This window comes from Monodelphis domestica, chromosome 2, assembly GCF_027887165.1.
Source record: "Monodelphis domestica isolate mMonDom1 chromosome 2, mMonDom1.pri, whole genome shotgun sequence".
In the NCBI taxonomy this organism is placed as follows: Eukaryota; Metazoa; Chordata; class Mammalia; order Didelphimorphia; family Didelphidae; genus Monodelphis; species Monodelphis domestica.
In genome coordinates this window covers 451,781,733-451,800,176 of record NC_077228.1, presented here as the reverse complement: position 1 = coordinate 451,800,176, position 18,444 = coordinate 451,781,733, and the positions used below count along the sequence as shown (strand labels likewise).

Here is an 18,444-nt window from a genome sequence, read left to right as displayed (position 1 = left end):
AATATCAACATCAACAGGCCCACTTCTCACTCCATTTCTAGGAAGAGAAAATAAAGAATTTCTTTTTCTTTTTTTTTTTTTCAAAAAAACATAGCTCCTGAAGTTCTTGATGGGAATTCTCTAAGTGTTTGTCTTATCATACAGGCTTCACTCTCAGCTGAGCACCTGTTCCTTGAGTACCTTATCATAAAGCCAAGAATGGTGTTAATAAGGAGCTTCAGATGAAAATACTTGAAAAATTCTTCCCCAACCTCTCTTAGATTTTAAATATTAGAGAACAAAGAAGGGGAAAAAATTGTGAATTACCATTGTTAATACAAAATACCAGGTTTCATTTTGCTTATAACATCTGTACTATTAAGAATTCATATTTTATTCCATTGGTTTTATGTTAAACTAATTCTGCTATAGCTCAATTTCCTTTCTTGGCAAATAGGGACAACGCATCTTGGATACCCTACAATATTGTTGTAAAATTTCCTTCATATATAAGAAGTAAAGTTTCCCCAGCAGGTGCCTCTTTATGGGTCATTTCTGTTGCCTATCCAGGGCCTGAGGGGTTTCTTCTTAGGACCCAAAGACTCAGTCCCCTCAGAAATGAGTTATCACCACATAACTCTAACTAGCTGTTAGAAATATAGGAAATAAGTGAGAGCTATTTCTTATAAGTGAGAGCTCTTGGTAGTTCTTTTTTATCTTATCCATCTCTCTCTATTTCTGACTTTCCTTATAGGTAAAATATAGGTATGGATCACAGCCTTTCAGTTCAAATCTCTCTTCTGCCTCTCAAAGAAGGAAGAAATTTCCTTCTCTTCTGTCTATCGCTCACCTGGCTAGAAGAAAGTAATTATAATAGAATTATAGATTTAGAACCAGAAAGACCTTAGTGATTCCAAGCGAACCCCCTCATTTTGCAGAAGAGGACACAAAAAATATCCCACATCACTCTTCCTTCACCTCTGCCAGGCTCCCAACTCTAGGTCTTGTTGCACCATTAGGTTTTCAGATGGATGATCCAGTTAGCAATTTCTGTGGTTATTTACCTTGAACTGTGAAAGTGTTCCCTGTCCCCAGTGATGAGGAGAACATACAGAATAGCCTACAGTGTTTCTTATCACTCTTCAGTCATGTAGGTTATATGACTAAATTTCATAATGTTATTTTTCAATCATGTCAACATTTCATTTATGTAACAAAATGGCAGCATTACCTTTCATGTATACTAGGGGTTGACAAACTATTAGCCACCATTTATTTTTATTTGGCTCTTGAGCTTGGAGTGTTTTTTTTTTTATATTTTCAAATATAGTTGAAAACAGAGAAAGGGGAATAGATTTGACCCTTAGGTTATAGTTTGCCATTTCTGGTTAACAAGTTTGTGCTATTCAAGGGTAAGTTCTTCCATGTTATGAAAGTCTTCTCTCCCCTCTAGTGATTCCCTAAATCATGTGTTTATATGCACATATATATATATATATGCGTCTGTAGATATAAAATATGTATAAAACTGTGCCTCTCTAATATAGACATATACATGTATCAGAAAATGAAACTTAATATGATTCTACTTTTCTCTAAGAAAGGTTTCTTTTGGCCTGGCTATAGTCTCTAATGAGCACTAGTTAAACAATCTGCTTTAAATGTCCCATGCCTGACTATGCACAGAATTAGAACCACTCATTTTATTAGTTCAATTTATAAAATGTCAGAGGTATAGACCACCCCAAGACACAGAAATGTTTCCAAAACGGTGTTAAAATCGAAAACAACTCAATTAGAAAAGTTCTTTCTTTTCCTTTTAATTCATGTTTCAGAATATATACTTCTACTTTGAATGAACCAGGAATTTTATGAGAAAATGGCAAATTACAAAATCTACTAAGAAAACGTATTTCAAATTAGGTTCTAGTGGCATCTGCCTTCTTACTTCACATTCCTTCCTCCTATGGGTAGTTGCATCTCCTACCTTACCCCTTCTTATTCTTTTGAATCAGTTGCCATGGTTTTAATGACCATCTCTATGTAGACAATTCCCACATCTGTATATCCATCTCTAATCTCTTTCCTGAAATCTAGATCCATATTATTGGCTGCCTGCTGGCCATCTTCATGGGGATGTCCAGTCAGCATGTCCAAAACATGACATAGTCTACTGCTAAAATCTATCCTTCCTCAAAACTTCACTATTTCTATTGATGGCATTCGCCTCCCAACCCTTCTAGTTAACCAAGTCTAAAACTTGGTATCTTCCTTGATTCTTAGATCCCATATTCTCAACTCCAATTTCTGAACACGCACACACATACATCCCTTCCTTTATTCCTTTCCTTAACTTTGGATGTAAGCCCTTTGGGAATTTTCTCTTTCTGTCTCTGAAGATCAGAGAAGGTAAATGGGAAGAGGTTTATAAGACTAACCAAGGTATAGAAGTCTATTCAGGAATACATAAGCCATTTCCTTTTCTTTTTTTTTTAAACATGTTTCAATATATTGTGTCATCATAGTATAGAAGTATCTAAAGTCTATCAAAATGATGAGTGTTGTAACCAGAAAAATAAGTAGCTAACCATGGAGTGATGGCTCTAGAGCAGAGCTCCTTAAAACCTGCATTCTGTAGATTCCCTAAGGGTCCATGGATGCAGAGAAACATGAACTTGGATGAGAAAAAATACGTCCTTATTTCAACATAAGAGACATCCTTTGTTTTAAAGAAATCTTATTCTAAGTAGAGGTTTAGAGGGTTTACCAAACTGTTAAAAGGGTCCATGGCATGAAAAGATTAAGAACCCTTACTCTGGAGCTTTGGATAGACTAAAGATTCCGGATTTTTCCATTGTGAGTAATATTCCATTTCATTCCCTAGTATAATTCTTAAACTGCCTTACAGAAACAATTGAAGCTAAAGGTTCAGTAGGTAAAATAAAAACTTGAATGTCTACCAGCTGACTGAATTCTGGTGGCCAGTAGCAACCATTTTTCCTCTTAGAAAAGCCATCCCATATTGTGGTGAGTAAAAATGCAATGAAGGTAAATTGAGGCAAGTTTTCTGGGCAAGATAAGTTTATTAGCAGTGTCAAGTATAGCTGTTAATGGAGTGGGTCAGATTTCTCCCCTCACACACCCCCAGAGGGTCAGAGACCCTAATGGGAAAAAACCCATAAAAAAAAAAGATCATATTTATTGAGATCCCAAGGATTAGGTGAGGTCAGGTAGTAGGGAAAATCTCTTTATTAGCTATAGCTAGAGAAAGTGGACTGGTCTTCAAATGTGGTTGATAAAACCTCTTTTATTTTGTTATTTTTAAATTTTATTTTAAAAATATTTTTCCATGGTTATATGATTCACGTTCTCTCCCTCCCCTCAATCCTCCTCACTCCCAGATCTGATTAGTACTTCCACTGGGTTATACATGTAGATAATGCCTCTTTTAGACAATTAGGGAATGCTAAATTGGTTTATGAGACTTGATCTCCTCTAGTAGTTTTGGCTAGAAAAACAGAACCACTCCAAACATGATTCCTATCTCTCTCTTCCCCTTCCCCCTGGAGACCAAGTCACCCGTAACTTTGACAAGGAAAATCAAGGACCAGAGAGCCATCTCTTGGGGAGGGAACCAGTCCAAGCTAATTCTTATGTTTATAGGTAATCAAAGCAAGGATTCCACTTTAAACTAGTTAGGGAACAAATGCTCCAGGAGTTAGGAGAGAATACATTCTTCAACCATGTCTTTAATTTGGATTGGAAGAGATATCCCTTTGAGCTAGGCTAATGTTACAATTGCAATTATTTTGAGAGACTGGTTTGGGTAAGAATATCAATTTATTGATTAGGCTAGCATTATGACCAATAAAGTGATAGGTCAGTGGCCCCTAAACTCTATCAGACAAATATATAAATACAGTTTAGGAGCTCATTATCCAGCCTCTCCCTTGAATATCCCAAGGGAGCCCTAGTTAGTAAATAGCTAATTAGCAAATGGTCCACCAGATTATCTATCCTGCCTCATCCCCATGTGATGGCCAGTCACATAGGCAGGAAGGGAATCTTTGTCTCACTCTTCTATTAATCAAATTTTGTTAACAGGAAGACATTCATTGGAATTCCTATGGCAAAGAAAATTTAAAAGCAGAATTTGTGACCCAGAACCCAGACCCAAGAATATACATAAATTCTCTCTAATCCACAATAGAAATTAATTAGATATATGATATATGAAAAATAAATTCTCACACTGAGAAATGGGATTAGACAAAATGGGAATATGATGGGTTATAGAGCAATATTGGCTATGAAATAATGCAGAATAATATTAATTTTTCTCATTCCTCCCTTTAATTCACTGAGAACAAAAGTTTCCTTAGTGATCATTAACTGATATGACAATTATAAAATTACATTAAATATATCTGCTTCTCAAGGTGACTTATCCGGATTAAAAAAAATATCTGAAGGAACTAAACACATCATATCCAGGGTTGTTAGTCATGTGGCTTAAGTGTTTCCCCATGATGGGAATAATATAAAGGGAAGAGGGAGAGAGATTCCCCAGACACATTGACAGGAAACATTGGGGGCAGTCCCCTTCAGTAAGTAGACCTTACAAAGTAATCAGTGCATGGAGAAAGAGTGAGAGGAAAGGTACATTTTCAGGCTTTATTTTTTTTAGTAATCTGTAACCACTGACTTTTTCATCATCCATTTTTTCATTCATTTTTCATCAGTCCATCATATCTTTGGGCTTAGATATTTCATTCCTAGTGCAATCAACTGGTGTGGAAACCTCTTCTCTTGGGCATTCTAGAATGTCCTCATTCTCAGAGCAGCTTCATTTGTAGAGATTCTTAGATGTTTCTCTTAAAAATCTTTTGCAAAAAATTTAATAGAGTCACTATAATTTTGCTTTGCCAATAACTAGGTCACATGGTGAAAACTAGCTCAAACTTTATGTCTCTAATTCTTTTAACCTAAAGTTCACTAGAAACTTTGGAGGATTTAAGTTTTTACATTTCTCTTGCTGTTTCATCTTTACCTAAAACCCTGTACTTGACTTAGACACTGCCAACAACAGACTGAGGGGAGAATCAAAATGCTGTGAGGCTCTGACTTATAAAGTGAGCCTCTGGTTGAAATTTATCAACATAAATCTGTAATCAAAGGCTGAGTGCTTTTCTATATTGGAAGTGACCACCATCATTTAACTTCTTAAGACTGGTATTCATGTATTTCATTCTTTACCTTGGGTTCAAGTCCCATAGAAAAAGACTTAAAGTTTTCCCATCTATAACTGTCCTGTGATACAAGTTAGCAAATTGTTATGTTGATAGGTTTAGGAAATTCAAATAGCAACTGAGCATTAGAATCAAGCTAATTCTCTTAAACTGCCTGGTTTGTGCAGAGGAATAATATAGTTGTATATATAAAATTTTGAACCTAGAACTTATTGTTGAAACATGTTAGTATCTGAGACTAGATTTGAATTCAGATCTTCCTAATTCTAGGTCCACTGCTTTATCCAACAGGTCCTCTTATATTATATTAATAACTATGTAAAAGAATAGCTTAAATCACTAAAAATCAAAGATATTCAATGAAAAACTCTGCAATTTTGCTTCCCACTCAACAAATTGTCAGTGATGATGATGGCAAAATATAGGAACAGTCAATGTTGAGAGGTTGTGAAAAGAGGGGTACACTAGTGTATTATTGGCAGAACTGCAGATTGGTTTAGCAGCCCTGGACAGCAATTTGTTATTATACAAAGAAAGTTGATAAAATGCTTATATCCTTTGGCTTAGGGATCCCGCTGCTAGGCATATACTCCAAGGAGATCATTGACATAAAGAAAGGCTTCAAAAATACCCAAATATTTTTAGTAGCACTTTTTGCAATAGCAGAGAACTTGAAAAAATATGGATGCCCATTGACTGTAGAACAACTATACAAGTTATGGCACATGAATGTAATGGAATAATATTACACTATAAGAAATAATGAGTATAGAGGAGCCTAAGAAGACATAAGAATGATAAAATGTAGAAAAACTGTATCATATAATATGATAACAATAATTACAATGTTAATGAGAAATAAAAAACAACAAAAATTTTAACGAAATGTGAAATTTTAGCATACAGATATAAATGTAAATGTACTTGTCTTCCTTCTCTGGAGAGGTAGGGGACCCTGGGTATTGAACTATCCAGATAGTGTCAGACTTCTTCCATGTGCCTATTAATTTTTGCTGAACTCTCTCTCCCTCCCTCTCTCCTGTCTTTCTTTCTTTGTGTCTCTCTGTCTCTATCTCTCTTTGTCACTTTCTGTCTGTCTCTATCTCTATCTCTTGCCTTTCTGTCTGTCTCTCTCTTTGTCTCTCTGTCTCTTTCTCTGTCACTCTCTCTGTCTTTGTCTCTGTCTGTCATTCTCTTTGTCTGTCTCTGTCTGTCTGTCTCTTTCTTCCACCTATAAGTCATACCTCTAGGAGGGAAAAGGGAGAAGGATACATTAAGCAAATAGAAGTGATGTAAAAAGAACCAACATCAATAAAAAAGTATTAAAAAACCACTACTAAGCTGCTGCCTCAAGTAGAGTTCCACCTGAAAGACTGAAGATACTGGACTCCTTTACTGGATCATTAATACATGCCACCATTTTATAGGCTTAAAGGATGCAGCATAAAAGCTGATTTGGATTTCTGGAATTATCTCACATTCACTCAATCTCCTAAGCCAAATGCTGTATTGGTAAAGCAGACTTGCACTTTACCTCCTTGCCATTTCAGACTTAACCACTAAGTTATCTAGAAAATGAAATCAAAGGAGAAGCTAGGTGACTCAATGAATTGAGAGCCAGTCCTGGCGAGAAGTTCTAGGTTCAAATGTGGTCTCAGATATTTCCTGGCTGTGTGACCTTGGACAAGTCACTTAGCCCCAATTGCCTAGCCCTTGCCACCTTGGAACTAATATCCAAGACAGAAGGTAAGAGGGTTTTTTTTGTTTGTTTGTTTGTTTTGTTTTGTTTTGTTTTTAATGGAAAATGGAATCAAGAACCTTTTTTTGAAAGCCTCAGTTCTTTTTTTGGTTCCTCAGAGAAGCCTGAAAAATAAGTATTCCCCAGAAGTGACTTAGTACATATTTAAGTTTTGGGCATGGCTACTTTGGAAATTTTAGTTCCTTATTTTATCATTAATCAAAAACAAAATCACAGAATTTTAAGCAGGAAGAGACATCAAGGGTCATCTTTTCAATCTCCTTACTTTATATGAATGAAAATCTAGTCATTTGTTTGGCTCAGTCTCTTGACATGATTCCTCTTCTCCACAATTCCTTGAAAATGAACAATTATGCTTTAGTGATTTATAAGTTTTTTTTTTCAGTATCTTGGGATAGTCACCATTATTATCAAACTAAATATTGTTGGAGAATAAAAAGAAAGCCACAAGTCCTGCCCTTTTGGTAACTTTATTCTAAGGGGGGAAATGTGTAAGCACATACCACTGGTGTATCATACTTTTTGAAAGATATTTTAGATTTGCAAGGTACCTTAGAGTTTACTTAGTACAGTTCAGTTGAGGGATCTAGAAATGCTGACTCCTGCTTGTGAAATTAGCCATTTGATTCTGGGTGACTTCTCTGCCTCAGTTTCCTCATCTGTAATATGGGAATACTAACAGTCCCTATCTCATAGGGTTGTGGGATAATATGTGAAAGCTGTTTTCAAACCTTTAATAGAAATATGAGAATATTAGTTGTCATTATAATGGTCATTAAGTTAATTTCACAAAGTACTATAACTCCTTGGAGCCAAGGAATCAAGAGTCAAATGCTCCTTTCCTACACACTTGCTTGCCCTCTTCATCCTTTGTCCTTCATCCTGACTGCCCAATGAGTATGTTAAAAAGCAAGGTGTTCTTGCAAAACTTACAGTTATCCTTAGCACATTCTGTCTTTATACCCTTGAATTAGCATAATTCTGTTATCTCGCTGAACATGTGGACACTTAATAAGAGCCTAAAACAGTGGCTTTCAGGGAGTAAATGTTCAACAAATATTTGTTTGACTGATTATATTCGAAACAGCTCCTGTCTACAGCCAAATGGGATAGACAGGATAAACTTGCAATTGAGAAATAGAAGGATTCATCACAAATCGAATTGACAGTCGTTTTGTAAAGATCATGGGAGTCACACGCTGACTTGCCTGCTGACTACACAACCAGGTTTTATGAGATATATGGATATAGGGAAGGAGATACAGATTATGGAAAAATCAGAGAGGAGGAAACATATTTACTGTTACAGCCCAGACTACTGACTCTGTGTGACCCTGCATAAGTCAGTTAATCCTGTTTGCCTCAGTTTCCTCATCTGTAAAAAGAGATGAAAAGAAATGACAAAGGACTTTTATGTCTTTGCCAAGAAGACCCCAAATGGGATTACAAAGAGTTGGGCACGACTGAAAAAGACTGACCAGCAACAGCAAAATTGACTCTTTTTCTTGATTTCCTTCTTCATCAATGATTTATTATTTTCTCAATCACCTAGGTATAAAACCCTGGAGTTATTATTGAATCCTCCTTATTCGCCTCTTATTAGTCAGCCGATATCGCTGATTCATCCTTTGAAATGTTGGTTATATCCTTGTATGAGAGTTAATATGGCTCATAGATAGAATAGGAGAGCCTGATGATAGAAAACCCCATGTTCTAATTTTACTTTCCATGCTTGTGGGTCATCACATTAGAAACATATCTAGGTGAGTCATTTAACCTCATTCAACCTCAGTTTCCTTATCTTGTGAGTCTCAAATAAGTGTATATAAAGGTACTTTGGAAAGCTTAAAGCACCTTATAAATACCTGCTATACTACACACTACTACTACTAGTAGCAATAGTATTCATACTAATTGCTACTGTACTAGACTAGGTCCTCATCACTTCACACATAGATTATTGTAAAAGCATCTGACTCTGCCCCAACCCTGCCTTTATGTCATTCATCAATGTACTCTGCACTCCAGTGTCACATTACTCATCTCAAAGTACTTCTCTAATCAGTATGAGAATTTATTTTTCATATATTGTATTAATTCCTACATGTTAGGGAGAATTACTGTGTAATTTTCTCTCTAGGATCTGGATCAGAGATACCATCCAGTCTGCTGCTTTTTGCATTTTCTTTGTCCTTGGGAATCTCAAGGAATGTCTTCCTTTTTTTTAAAAACAGAATTTGTTTAATAATTGAAGGAGACAAAGGTTATTTTTCTATGTATGTGTTCCCCATGAAGTCGGTATAGAGAGGGGTGGATAAGTTGATGGACTATCTCTTAATTAGCTATCACCAATTAAAGATGTCTTGGGATATTCAAAGAAGGGGCTGAATAACAAGTACCTAAAAATCTATTTATTAAGCCTCCTGACCTAGCTTGGGTGATCTCTGGTTCCAAGAGAGTTATGGAGACCTATATCACTTTATTGATTATGACTCTGGCTTAGCCAATACACCTGATATAATTGATAAACATATTCTTACCCAAAATCAATCTTGAGATAATTTTAATCATAATACATGTTATTCTCCTGCTTAGTGATCTTTGTAGGGACACCAAAACATTTGGTTCTAGAAGAAACGCATAAGAAACACAGGAATATGGAATAAGAAAGTAATATGAAGTTTTGGGTCTACTTCAAATGACTCTTTTGCATCTTCCCCAAAGTAGATTTGCATGGCAACAAGGGACATTTTGGGAATTCAAGCAAGATCTAGTCACCCCAAATCTATAGAGCTTTTTTGTAGTTTTTTTTTTCTAAATGGAGTACTTATGATCTTTAGAAGTGATGAAAGCTAACACCAAGTCACAATGAGTTGAAAGGAATTTTCCAACTTCTATTTGGACAGAACACTGGGGCCAGGGAGCTTATAAGTTCAGCAAGAGAAAAGCAATGAAAAGGAGAGACAATATTAGCTTGAAAGATTTTTTGAGATGTTTACAAAAATATACTTTATTAGTGTTCTTTCCTTGAAAAAAAAAGCAAAGAAAAAGGTTGCAAAAACAGCAAATATAGTGGTTTTAGGACAACTAGGTGGTACAATGGATAGAGGGCTGAGACAGGAGTTAGGAAGACCTGATTTCAAATCCAGCCTTAGACATTTACTAGCTATGTGACCTAGAGCAAGTCACTTAACCTTGTTTGTCTTGGCTTCCTCATCTGTAATATGAACCCAAGAAGAAAATGGCAAATCACTCTGGTATCTTTGCCAAGAAAACCCCAAATGAGGTCATGATGATTTATACATAACTGAACAATAGTGGTTTTATCTTTACAGAGTAGGCACTATTCAGTTCCCATAGTCTCCTGTCCTTTCTTTTGCTTCTACTGCTGTCTGGATGGATTTTGTTGAGTAATAGTATAAGAAGTACCTAAAAAGTTAAGCCCTCTCCTTCCTGAAGGGAGACCTATTGGCAGGTGAATTCCAGCGGAAGGCAGCAGAGAACATCAGAAGACCCAAAGAGCCTACATAGCTGAGAACCATGTATGAAGAGAGCAGAGAAGTCCAGCGGTGGAATATCTAGCCGAAAGAAGAGAAGAAAAAGACAAAACTTCTCTGCTGCCTTTCCAATGATTAGCTACTTTGCATCTTGGGTTGTTCCTGGAATGTGTATGTCCTGGCACCAGAGATGACTTACCTGTGTGCCCCACAATACATGTTCCAATGTATGTACCTCCCCTTGGCGGTATGGCACACTATAGGGGGATAGATCTTAAGGAAATGTTTCTTGTTATGCTGGTTTAAAAAATGCCTTGTTTTTTCCTAATGTGTCCTCTGTAAAAGAATGGCATTGATGGGATACCTGAGCTGTTTTTTTTCGTTGTTGTTGTTAAAACCCTTATTTTCATCTTATAATTAATGCTAGTTTTGGTTTTAAGGCAGAGAGGGGGTAAATGGTAGACAATGAGAGTTAAGTGACTTTGCCCTTGGTCACACAACCAGGGAACTGTCTGAGGCCATATTTGAACTCAGGTTCTCCCATCTCCAGTCTGGCTCCTTATCCATTGAGTCATTTAGCTTTCATTTGTGTGTGTGTTTGTGTGTTATACATGTATGTGTGTGTATGTGTGTGTTTTAATGGATGCCAATCCTTTCAAAGTCACAACACATTTTGAAATTATAGTAGCATTCATATGGGACTCTAGTGCTACATTAATAATGATAACAACAACAACAACAACTATTTATATAGTACTTTAAAATTTACAAAGCACTTTATAAAAAATATCTCATTTGGTCATTACAATGACCCTGGAAGGTAGGTGTTATTATTATCTTCCTTTTGTGGTTGAAGAAACTGGGGCTAAAAAAAGGTTAAATAACTTATTCAGGAGTCACACAAGTGTCTGAAATGGGATTTGAACTCAGGTCTTCTGACTCCAGATTGAGCACTCTACCTGTTTTACCATTGATCTACCTACCTTTAGTAGAATATAATAGAACATCTTTAATGGAATTACAACCTGGAAATTCAAGTCCTTTGCTATTTGACACGACTCTCTTTTCTTCTTTACCTTCAATGTCTTCCCTGTATAAATCTTTTGTTTTATCTGGGTTTATATTTCCATTGTTCCCCTCTAACACTTCATAAATACGTTGTTCGTGCCATGCTCCTGGTAGTATGTTCCCTGTTCTTCTAATTTACTTATGGTATCTTCTTTTATGTCTAGATTTTGTATCCATTTTGATCTTATCTAAGTCAATGGTATAAAATATTGGTCTCTTACAAAATAGTTTCTAGTTATCCCAGCAATTTTTTCCAAAAAATGATTTGTTACTCAAAAATCCTGGATCTATGGTTTTATCAAATACCAAATTGCTATAATCTTTTACTGTTGTTGTATATTTCTGTTCTCTTCCACTGGTCTACCTTTCTATTTCCTAGCCAGTACCCCACAGTTTTGATGATTGCTGCTTTATGATACAATTTAAAATCTGATCCTGCTAGACTTCTTTTTATTTTTTCATTAATTTCTCTGATAATCTTGTTCTTTTATTCTTCAAATTAATTTTATTATTATTTTCCCCAACTTATTATTTTTTGCAATTTATTCAGGATCACATCGAATAAGTAGGTTAGTTTAGTTAGGATTGCCATTTTAATTATATTGGCTCTGTACATCCATGAACAATTAATATGTATTTATTTAGATTGGACTTTATTCATGTAAAAAGTGTTTTATAATTAAATTTATATAGTTCCTGGATTTGTTTTGGCAGGTATACCTCCAGGCAACTTATTCTATTTGTGGCTATTTTTAATGGAGCATCTCTTTCTATCTCTTCTTATAGACTTTGTCAGTAATACATAAAAATGTTGATGATTTATGTAGATTTATTTTATATACTGCTACTTATCTAAAATTATCTCTTATTTCAACAAACTTTTTAGTTGATTTTCTGGGATGTCCATCATATCATCAGCAAACAGAACTAGTTTTAACTGTGACAAGGAAATCACTTTAAAAGACTGATATATATTAATTTAGGTCGCCAAGGAATTCAGCTATGTAATTCCTAAATGAAAACTCAAATCAGCAGTCAACCTTTTATGGAGTTTTTAATTATAAACAGGAGGAAGAAAGGTATGAGAGAGAGAGAGAGAGAGAGAGAGAGAGAGAGAGAGAGAGAGAGAGAGAGGGAGGGAGAGAGAAAGGGGAGAGAAGGGAATAGGGCTTAAATACCCCCTCTGTTTAGGCTGGGCCAAAAGGCCCAAGCCCTTAGATAGCTGAGGCAAAGAAAAGAGATCAGTCCCTATCACTCACGTGACCAAAATGGAGAAACAGTCTCAGGGGCCTCCACCTCCAGCTTCCTTCAGAGCAAGCTTCTCAGAGCACAACCTTTCAGAGCAAAACCTCTCCAACCACCTTCAGTCCTCAGACCCCGCTATCTTTAAGGAAACCATCTCAGTTCCCTCCCCTCAGTTCTCACATCTACCAATCACTGTCCATGTCTTCCCTGTGCCAACGGTGGCTCTAGCTTAACCCAGGACCGCCCAGAGGTCTGCCCCTTTGCACATGTCTGTTGAAGGTCATATTCTCAAATAATTAAATTTTGATCTATGCTGCAGCCCTTCCTAAATCCTGTTAGGACTGAGTAGGGTGGAGATTGTAAGTTCCAAGATCTGGTTCTGTCATTCCAAGTATCTCTATTATATCAATTCTAAAATCAATCATGACTCAAAGAATTTCCTGTTCTATGCTTAAGCATAGGTCAAAGCCCTTTCCATTGTTCAGCAAAAGGTTTCTGTCCTAAAGTAATCTTAAGTAGGGAGGAGAAGGACCCTCCCATGCCAAGGGGTTCACATTCCAATAGACTATCAGTAGGAAAATTTTCAAGTATGAAATTTCCCAATGGTGAAATTTCCAACATTTATAAGTCTAAGAAATTTTAAGGTTTACAAACTGAATTTATTTTGCAAGAACAAGCTAAAGCCTTATTTCTTCCATGATGCCTTTCCTGATTTTGCCAGCCCAGGTTCATCTCCATCTCTCTCTCAGTTTTCCAACTCATTTGCTACATGATCATATATGGTTGTACATTTTTTTTTGTCTTTTGGGTTTTTTTTAACCCTTGCCTTCTCTCTTAGAATCAATACTATATATTCTTTCCAAGGCAAAAGAACAGTAGTGGTTAGGCAATGGGTGTTAAGTGACTTTCCCAGGGTCACATAGTTAGGAAGTATCTAAAACTAGATTCTAACACAGGATCTCTTGTCCTGGCTCTCAATCTACAACTGAGCCACTTAACTACCCTTGAACTGTTTTTTTTTTTTTAACCCTTACCTTCCATCTTGGAATCAATACTGGGTATTAGTTCGAAGGCAGAAGAGTGATAAGGGCTAGGCAATGGGGGTTAAGTGACTTGCCCAGAGTCACACAGCTGGGAAGTGTCTGAGGCCAGATTTGAGCCTAGGACCTCCCATCTCTATGTCTGGCTCTCAATCCATTGAGTTACCCAGCTTCCCCCATGTTTTAAAAATTTTTTTACATTTAATTATCTTTCTGACTCTAAGAAGCTCATAAGATCTTTGAAGGCTAAATATTTTGCTTCTTTTGTATCCACCTCATCAGATGCTATGAATTTTATAGTTATTCAATAATAACAAATCATATTTATATTGCATTTCAACTTATAGCTTTTTGTCTTCTAATAACCCTAATAGGAAGAATATGAACATATATGTGTATTGAAGATTGTAAAAGTCTTATATAGATTATATGATTGCATCTCACAACAACTCTGTGAGATGAGTAGTATAAGAATTGAAATCTTCACTTTTCAAAGGAAGAAACTGAGTTTTACAGTCTTTCAAATGACTTGTACAAGGTGGTAATTGACAGATCCAGGGTTCCACCTACACTTTGACTCAGAATCCAATGATCTTGCAGTTTACCATCATTCATCACAATAAATACAGAAATGTCTCATTTATCTGAGATTCTGAACTTTTAGTTTGGAGATTGCTATTCCATACTTTCCACAGCACCTCACACCTAGTAACAGTTTGATAGCTATCTGAAGAGAGAAAAGGGACTGGGAATACTCAATCCCTTCATCTAGTTGTTGATCTATTTTAACTTTAAGTTCATCACCTTTTAATGGAAGGAAAGTAATGTGTTTCTTCTTCAGTCCTCTAGATTCATGGTATCATTATATTGACTAGAGTTCTAAAGTCTTTCAAAGAAATTTTTCTAAATAATGCTGTCACTGTATAAATTGCCCTTCTAGTTTGCTTATTTTACTCTGCATTATTTCATAGAGGTCTTCCCAATTTCATCCAAAATTGTCCATTTAAAAATTTTTTTATTTTCTATCACATTCATGGACTATAACTTAGTTATTCATCCCTCCAAAGAAGGATATCCTTTTACTTTCCAGTTTTCAGTTACTATGAAAAGAGCTATTATAAATATTTTTGTATACTTAAGTTTATTTTCTCTTCTTTTGATCTCTTTGGGACATAGGCTTATTTGCATTATAATTGGATAGAACAGTTTATGAACTTTTTGAATATAGTTACAAATTGTTTTCCAAAATGTCTGAATGAGTTCACAGATCCACCAAGAGTAGTACACTTATTAGTATGCCTATTTTCCCAAAGTCTTTCCCACATTTATCATTTTTCCAGTTCTATTATCTTTGCCAATTTTATGGGTATGAAATGAAACCTTAAAGTTGCTTTAATTTGTATTTCTCTGATTATTAGTGATTTATCACTTTTTTTCATATGACTCCTCAGAATTTGGATTTCTTCCTTTGTAAGCTGTTTATTTAACTCTGGATACAACATTCCTTACTTCCTGACAGAGATGATGGATTTAGAAAATAGTTTGATACATATACTTTTTTGGACATGAACAACATAGAATTTTGTTTTTTCTTCACTATATGTATTTGTTAGCAGGTTTCCCTTCCCTTCTCCTTTCTTTTTCAATTAGATGGTAGAAAAAAAGTTGGATTTTTACTAATTTTAAAATTTTAATTTAAACAAATAACAAGTCATTTAAAATAATTTTTGCCTTATAGTACAGGTCTGGTTCTGATAGTTACTTCATTCCCACTTTTTCATTTTTATGTTTCAAATTCTTGACCTTTTGTTTCTCCATATACTAGCTCTGTAAAATATTCTTTTGGTAGTTTGATTGGTACAACACCAAACAAGTTAATTAATTTAGGTAGCATTATAACTTTTATTTTATTGGCTCAGCTTAACCATTACTGTACCTTGAATTATTTAGGTCTATATTTCTGAAGTTTTTCATAGTTGGATTCAATATAGTTCCCAGGTGTATCCTTATAGCTTCTATAGTTATTTCTAAAGAAATGTCTATTTCACATGAATGCTTTGATCTAAATGGATTTATTTTATATCCTATAACTTTGTTGAATTGATTAATTATTTAATTTCTGATGAATTCTTTTTTTTTACTCTTACCTTCTGTCTCAGAATTGATACTAAATATCAGTTCCAAGGCAGAAGAGTGGTAAGACTAGGCTATTGAAGTTACTCTATCCACCATTCTATCCATTCAACCACCTGACTGTTCTGATCTGGTGGGTTCTTTAGGGTTTGCTAGATTAATGTAATTTTTGTTTAATTGAAAGGAATGCTAAATTTCAGTTAAGGATTAATAAAGATAAAAGTGTAATTTTTTTGTCATCCAAGCTGACTGACTTGTTCAAGGGGACCCCAAGCTACCAACTGATGCTCTATAGTCTTTCTCATTCACTTTCAGAACTTGAATTATCACCTCTTGTAAAAGACTACCAAATATTTATCTCTAATACTGACTTCCTGAGCTTCAACCTACATAAACAATTTTCTCATAGGCCTATCTTTTCTTTTTAAAAACCTGTCCTTTTCAACCTGTTCTATTGATTTAGTTAAATGAAAATAAAACAAAACAAAACATGAACAAAACACTTAGAATATACCTATCACTGTGATAAATCCTGAGGCTACAAATATAAGTATAACCGGACTGACTCCAGAATGCCCTGCCCTATGTGAGAGGTGGAACAAAGATGATGAGGGCAGGAGAACTTCAGCCTTCTTTGTTCCTTCTTGAAATAGCCTTTGAGTTGCTTTGGGTCCTGCAGTCACTTCATCACTTTTGACTGCCAATTTTTCTACAGAGGAAGTTGGAAGAAGCCAACTTCACTTCAAGGAAAAAACTCTGGGAAGAACCTGAGATCAGAGGAGCTGGAAGTCTCCATTATTTCCCTATCCTTAGTTTATTACTCTAGAGACTTTGGGGAAGACCAAAACTTTCTTCTTTGGTTGAACCCAGCTCCTTTGCTTCTAACCCTAACCCTTCCCTCTGTATTGTCTGCCATATTTTTTGCTACATATACCTTTGTAGGGACTGACAAAGCTTTGTTTTGGGGTTTGATTTTATTGGAGTCTCTTCTCACTACTGGGGGCTAATCTTCTCCACAGCTTTGCTGAATGGACTTAGTCTTTGCCAGTCCCTCCATACTTTTTCTAATTTCTTTTTTGCTACTAATTTGTCTAAATGGGTTTTCTTGGCTAAATGCTATGTATATTCATTGTGGAACTGGCATTTAGTAGAAAAAGGGGTAAAGCCTTGTCTATAAAGCTTAGGATCCTTCTTCCCTTCCAATACTGAAACAGTGATCAGAAATTAGCTTGAACCTGATCACATTTCTTAGATGAATAATATTTAAGGGAGCAAAAGGATATAACTCTAGTGTAATACCCCTTCTTTCTCTGAGGAGAGGAGATTGGCCTCTAGCTCCTAATTTCTCCTTCTTCTCCTTATAAGAATTAACGTCTTCCTTGGAAGAGGATTGGGTAGATGATGCTAAAGATATATATCTCTGCCTCCCTTCGAGTCACACAATGACATCTCCATGCCACATGTGGGATACAGCCTCTCACGACATTGTATATAACACAAGAAAACAAGACATTCACTCTTCTCAAGGAGCTTATATTCTAATATAGAAAAACAATACAAGTAGGATAGGAAGAGTTGGAAAGTTAGAACTATTATCAAAGTTACCCAGGTTCAAATCCTTGAGATTCTTTTATTCTGAAAAAGAATCAAAGAGAACTGGAAGGGACCTAAAAACTGAACAACAGGATCTTGGTCAAGTGACTGATTACCTGTCTTAAAGGACCTTTGATTGGTGACCTCTAGCAAAAGGGAATTCACTGACACTCAAGTCAGTTCATTTCAATTTTGGATAATTCTGGTTAGGCAGGTTTCTCCAACAAGAGAAATTCTTTAAGTGTGACCTGGGGTATCCACATTCAGTGGGGTTGAGATGACGATATAACTTATTAATTGATAAGCATGGGAGGGCAAGAGGTGTGCACTGAATAGAGTTCTGGGTCTTGAGTCAAAAAACTCCTTTCCCTGAGTTCAAATCTGGCCTCAGACAAGTAACTAGCTGGGTGACCCTGGGCAAGTCACTTAATTCAGTTTGTCTCAGTTTCTTCATCTGTAAAATGAATTGGAGAGGGAAATGACAAACCACTCTGATGTTTTTTTCCAAGAAAACTCCATGGATGATATTGATATGCTATGGTCCACCAGGTCACAAAGAGTTGGACCCCACAGAACAAAAATAGTATTTACATTTCTCTGATAAAGTTTACTGAAACAAGAGTTACATGAATAAATAGAGAATATTATATACACTATATAGCTACCCTGCTACCCAGGCCAGAAACCAAGCCCTGGATGATATAACCCTTTTGGGCCTAGAACTTCCACCCTGGTAAGTGATTGTTATCGACCTAATCTCTTACTATGACTGGTTGAAACTCTCATCCCAGACTCAAATCCCTGTTTCCCATTTTAGCTGTGCAAGCCTAGTAAAGTCAATTTCATCATTACTTCTGGAACTAGTGTGTATTTGCTGCCCA

General features: G+C 35.8%; 1 protein-coding gene across 8 annotated transcripts in view; it reads left to right on the top strand.

Moving 5' to 3' along the window:
- LOC100032638 (protein unc-93 homolog A) overlaps positions 1-18,444 on the top strand; it is a 212,407-nt gene that overhangs the window by 9,096 nt on the left and 184,867 nt on the right. For 2 of the 8 annotated variants that reach the window (XM_056819022.1, XM_056819020.1), the window contains exon 1: positions 1,793-3,006. The exons of 5 other annotated variants lie outside the window; for them this stretch is intronic. The gene's annotated coding sequence lies outside the window, so the exon portion shown is untranslated. Of the gene's footprint in view, positions 1-1,792; positions 3,007-18,444 lie in introns of those variants that run through there. One more of the 8 variants, XM_016429007.2, reaches the window with a different exon arrangement.